Raw genomic sequence first — 6,000 nt, 5'->3', positions numbered from 1 at the left:
ATTTGCCATGGTTGTATATCAACTGTGACCACAAATACTTTGCTTCTCACACTCTAATCTTAACTTTGACATCATGGGCTTGGATAACGAGTGGCCAATAATAAGCAAGCTATGCTCTTATGTTCTTTTTTTGTCTTATTCCCATTCAGTCTTCAGAAGATCCATGTGCACTCATGCAGAACCCGTAAATTGTACATGTGGACACTTTACTTAGTTTTTAAATTTTATCTATTTTCTAGACTTTTAATTTTTAAAATATATTTTATTGATTATGCTATTACAGTTGTCCCAATTATTCCCCTTTTCCCCTCCTCCACCTGGTACCCTTTGTACCCCTGTTCCCTGTGGCAATAACCCCCCTTAGTTCATGTCCATGGGTCATACACATAAGTTCTTTGATTTCTCCATTTCCTATACTGTTCTTAACATCCCCCTGTCTATTATGAACCTACCGATTTGTACCTCTAAATCTCTGAACCTTTTATCCCACTCTTGCTCTTCCCCTTTCCAACTGATAACCCTCCAAATGATCTCCATTTTTATGATTCTGTTACTGTTCTACTTGTTTGCTTAATTTGTTTTTTATATTCAATTGTTGATAGTTATAAATTTACTGCCATTTTATGTTCATAGTTTTGATCTTTTTTTTTTTTTCTTAAATAAGTCCCTTGAACATTTCACATAATAATGGCTTGGTGAAGATGAATTCCTTTAGCTTTACCTTGTTTGGAAAGTGCTTTACCTGCCCTTCAATTCTAAATGATAGTTTTGCTGGCTAGAGTAATCTAGGTTGTAGGTCTTTGCCTTTCATCACTTTGAATACTTGCCAGTCCTTCTAGCTTGCAAAGTTTCTTTTGAGAAATCAGCTGACAGTCTAATAAGAACTCCTTTGTAGGTAACTATCTGCTTTTCCCTTGCTGCTTTCAAGGTTCTCTCTTTATTTCTTTGGCATTCTAATTATGATGTGTCCTGGTGTGGTCCTCTTTGGCTCCATCTCTTTTGGGACTCTCTGTGCTTCCTGGACTTGTGTGTCTATTTCCTTCACCAAACTGGGAAGTTTTTTCATTATTTTTTCAAATAAGTTTTCAATTCCTTGGTTCTCCTCTTCTCCTTCTGGCACCCCTATGATTCAAATATTGGTATGTCTGAAGTTGTCCCAGAGGCTCCTGAGCCTATCCTTGATTTTTTGGATATTTTTTTTCTTCTTGCTGTTCTGATTGAACTTTTTTCTTCTTCTTATGTTCAAATCATTGATTTGATTCTCAGCTTCATCCACTCCACTGTTGGTTCCCTATAATTTTTTCTTTATTTCACTTAGTGTAAACTTCATTTCTGCCTGGGTCTTTTTTATGCTGTTGAAGTACCCCATGAATTCCTTAAGCATCCTAATAACTAGTGCTTTGAACTCTATATCTGAAAGATTGCTTATCTACATTTTGCTTAGTTTTTTTTCTGGAGTTTTGTTCTGTTCTTCCATATGGGCCATATTTCTTTGTCTCCTCATTTTGGCAGCCTCCCTGTGTTTCTTTCTATGTATAGGTAGAGCAGTTTGACTCCCTGTCTTAGTAGCATGGCCTATTGTAGAAAAGCATACCAGTAAACTGAATGGGGCAGAGCCTTAGGTAATCACCAGGGCAGGGCAACCCATGTGAACCAGGTTGATGGAGTCTCTGATAGGGTGTAACCATTCTGTGACTCTGTGTAGGAGAGGGCTCAGAAAGGGAACAATGCTGCTACCTGGCCTCTGGAGTTTTATTAGGGAGGAAGCAGTCCCCTGGCACTTGTCCTGATGGCAGACACTTCAGTTTCTCCCCATATGCCACTGGTGCCCTTCCCATTGCTGCTTCAGTGCTGGAGCTCAAGAGGGAGTGAGTTTGCATAAGACCTAGGTCTGTTGTAGGCCATTTAGGAGGAAAAGCCTGAGAATCCCCAACCCTCACTGGTTTTTACAGCCAGAAGTTATGAGGTCTTATCTTCCTGGCACTGGAACACTGGGCTGGGTAGTCTGGTGTGGAGCTGAGATCTCTCACTCCCACAGTATCTCTCCCAATTTTTATCCACCACACATGGGTTAGGACCACCCATTCTGTGCATCCATGCATCTCTACCCATCTCCATGTCTCCGTCCCTCCTACCCATCTGGATCAATGTGGCTTCTTTAATTCCTTGGTTGTCATACTTCCACACAGCTCAATTTTCTGACAATTCTGGGTGATAGTTGTTTTGAAGTTTAGTTGTAATTTTTGATGTGGGTATGTGAGGAGGCGAGCCATGTTTACCTAAGCCTCTAACTTGTCCAGAAGTCCTTTACATATTTTTTTAAAGAATTTTCACCCCTTATTTTAGAAATAGTTATATTATCTTCTACTCTTAGTAAGAGAAAAAATAGTAGGGCCCATATCTCAGAAAAGGGAAAGTCTCAGAAGCCAAGAAGACACCTTCCCTTCCTTTTCCTCATGTGCTGGATGGTCTACAGGCATCAGTTGTATCAGCTGGATGATCAGTTATATTGCTGATCCTTTCTTTCTCTCCCCTAAATTGAAAAGGTTGAAAGCCTAGGAACTATCCAGGGTTGGGAAAAAGTAGGATTATAGTTGTGAGCATGCAAAACAGTTTATTCTTATATTATTTTTTAAGACTTTTTTTAATTTATTCACTTAGAGAGAGAGAGAGAGAGAGAGAGAGAGAGAGACATCAATGTGTGGTTGCTGGGGGTTATGGCCTGCAACCCAAGCATGTACCCTGGCTGGGAATCAAACCTGTGACACTTTGGTTCACAGCCCGCACTCAATCCACTGAGCTATGCCAGCCAGGGCTATTCTTATATTATTAATTATTGTATTATTCTCCATATGAACAATTGAAACTTACTTTTGCCCCACCCTGTATTTCCTAGAATACAAAGCCAGTAAATACCCCAGTTTAGATTCTGTCAGTGGCCAATGATTATGAGAGAATGCGAAAGGTGGAAGGGACAAGAAGCCACACATGCTGTTCCTATAGCAGCAAGCTGGAGATTTCACAATGGCCTCTGGGCCTCCCTTCACTAATTACTTGCCTCCGGAGGCTGTTCCCAGAAGGTTCTGACCTGTGTGGCAATACTTCCCTGGAAGTTAGCTGCAAATATGAGAGCAACCAATGAGCTGCCCTTATCTTTGCTCTCCTAGCATTTCCAACTGTTTCCTAAGAACCTACCTATTTTAAATACTTTCTTGCTTCAAGTACCCAGTTTGTTCTTTTCTCACTGATGACTGATATGTCCCATCTCCTAATTTATACAAACCTGTGCTCAGGCACCCACCTAACTGAAAAAATACAGCCCTAATGTAGATGGTCAGTTGCAGATTCCAGGCCCATAAATTGTAAGCTGATTTTAATCCAAAAGGTCACACATTTATGTGACTTCCTTTTCTTCCCCTAGGTTTTGGAAAATTCTACACAGATCTTAAAAAAGCAACACCAATATCACCAATCTTCCGTGTGATACCTTAAGGTTGGCTAGAACACACATTATCCTTAATATGTGTGATGTGGGTATGCAAGGATATGAAAATATTAAGGATATTTTAGGATATTAAAATATCCTAAAAATATTAATATTTTCAGCTCCCTTTTATTTTATTTCCCTTGGATTATTTGTATATATGCTTGATTTATGATTTTCCTAATCCTCTAAGGCAGGGAATTTTTGTTTCCTAGCACCTAAGAAATGTTCAAATATGTTGATTAAGTTAAATGTAAAAATGTGTGTTTTTGTTTGCTTTGTGGAGTAAACAGCAGCTTACACATTTTAAATTCGCGTTCACTTTAGCAAACATAAGCAAATCACTGAGCCTTTTAGGTTCTCTGTTTTTGATCAGCAGTTCCGTTTTATTCATGATGGATTTACGAGTACACGTTCCACCCTGCCTTAATCTCGTAGGTTTGAGGTGGTCTCCCTAAGTGATCCTTATGCACTAAAGCTTGAGAACCACTGCAATCAATGAAAACAGAACTCCTTTTCTTTGAAATCCCTATGCAAGGAGTGAAATTCAAAGAATTTAAAGACAGGGTTCTTTCTGGGGTTCACGTCTGGGAGGTGATGTTTAGCATCACAGAATTTGGGTGCTGGACAGGTCCTCACAGATCAAAGTGAGACACTCATTAGCAAAATCAGCAACCAGATCCAGAGTTTCATAGACAGTTTAGGGCAGAACAGAAGTCAGAATCCAGATGTCCTGAATTTCTAGTGCTTTCTTTAAGATGGTTGTCACGTACATTCGTGTGAGTGGTGCGCACTGAACAAACCTATGTGTGCCAGTCATACTGAGGACATGCATATGGATTAGCAGTTTTCTGAAAGGCAGCAGTGAAGTTCTAACAAAATTTGTGCATTAGATGATTTTCCACTAGATGCAAGTAAACCACCTTGAGGGAGGGATACCATTTTCTATTATGCACAGAGATGTGACATGGGCTTGTGACAGGCAGCCCCCTCACTTCATCTTCAATACCTTATGATTAATAGAGAATGTGCAGACTCTAATTTTAATAACAAATACAATACAGATACAGTTTATGGAAATTTAAGTTATGCAAACTTGAAGTTGCTGATATAGAAAAATTTTATAAAGTTTTGCTGCATAATATTGCAACCCTCTAAAAGGCTGGCAGGAACCGTGAATTCCAAAACTGGCTGACCCAGTGAATTGCAAACCATGTTCACAAACTGGCAACAGAAGTGCCCCATTATATAGTATGACATGAACCACATGCTTACTGATGTGCACTGGAACCTTTCCATGCGACTTTAGTGACCACGGGGCTATTGTTAGCTCTACAAGCTCAGAAGTTATATATAATAAAGCACTCCGAACCCCAAGCCACTGCCATTAGTAGTTTGCCATCTGCTAGTCTGGGAGAGAGCAAACTCTAAACAGCACTGGAGAGGATGCTAAAAAATAAAATATAGACTTAGCCCCCCCCATTCAAAAAACCCCCACAGCAACAGCATGTCCCATCCTAACATTATTCCTTTGTGATAACCAGTCTTAAATTATACGTATTTTAAGTTATGTGGTGTACTCAGGAGAGCACCCCTCACACAAAATGTAGCTTCTCTTCAAAAATTCTTCGTGTCCTAAATGATTCTAACCCCAACTCCTAGGCTGAAAGACAATATGTAAAACTGGAGGAAGCCCTAAGGGTTCGCAGTTTAATATCACATTTAGTGGTCCACCAAGGGGATGTAATTCTCTGCTAAGCATCCCAGAAGTCAGATTTGGGTTTTTTGCATGTTTTTAAGGTGCATGGTGAAAGGTGTCATTGTGCAGAATAACGCTTTGGTTATTTTTACCCCAGGCACTAACAAACTGGCCTTGAGTTTATTGCTAAGTCACCTTCATGGGTGTCTCTACAGGGCTTGTTTTCATTACGCTTATTCATTCCATTAAAACCGAGGGCTGAGTATTTTTATTGTCCCCTCCCTTAATGATTAGAGGATTAATGAGCTAATAAGCACAACAGTTTCAACTTCATGGGGGAATTAGCTTACACACTTGGGGCAGGGCATGCCCTCGACTCTACATGGGGCGGCCTCAGCAGGTAAACAGAGCTGCCCCGAGCCCCCTCAGCCCACAGCCTGAAGCCGATGCTGCTGACTGCGCCCAGTCAGTCCTTGGTCCCGGGCCATCCAACTGTGAGCTGCGCATGTGCTCTGTATTGGTGAAGCAGCGGCATGCAAATTTCTGATTTTGATTTTTAATATTTATAAAAAAGCATCCAAGTGCTGACTGTGAGGAAAGTTGGAGCTTTGATGGAGACTTACATTTAGTGTTGTTTTTATTTGGAATTACACCCATGAGGAGAGGGTGGTGTCATAACCATTCCAGTGCCTGGAGCTTCAAAAGGTCCTGTGATGGCCCCAAATCCACCACCCACTTCTAAAACAATTTCATCAAGAATGTCAACATTTTATTTCCAAAAATAGCTTTCTTTGCAAGCAGGCAGTTTTCATGAAGG

The sequence above is a fragment of the Phyllostomus hastatus genome, unplaced genomic scaffold (genome assembly GCF_019186645.2).
Source record: "Phyllostomus hastatus isolate PE091 unplaced genomic scaffold, TTU_PhHast_1.1 phas_contig_209, whole genome shotgun sequence".
In the NCBI taxonomy this organism is placed as follows: Eukaryota; Metazoa; Chordata; class Mammalia; order Chiroptera; family Phyllostomidae; genus Phyllostomus; species Phyllostomus hastatus.
Note: the sequence above shows the minus strand (reverse complement) of the source record.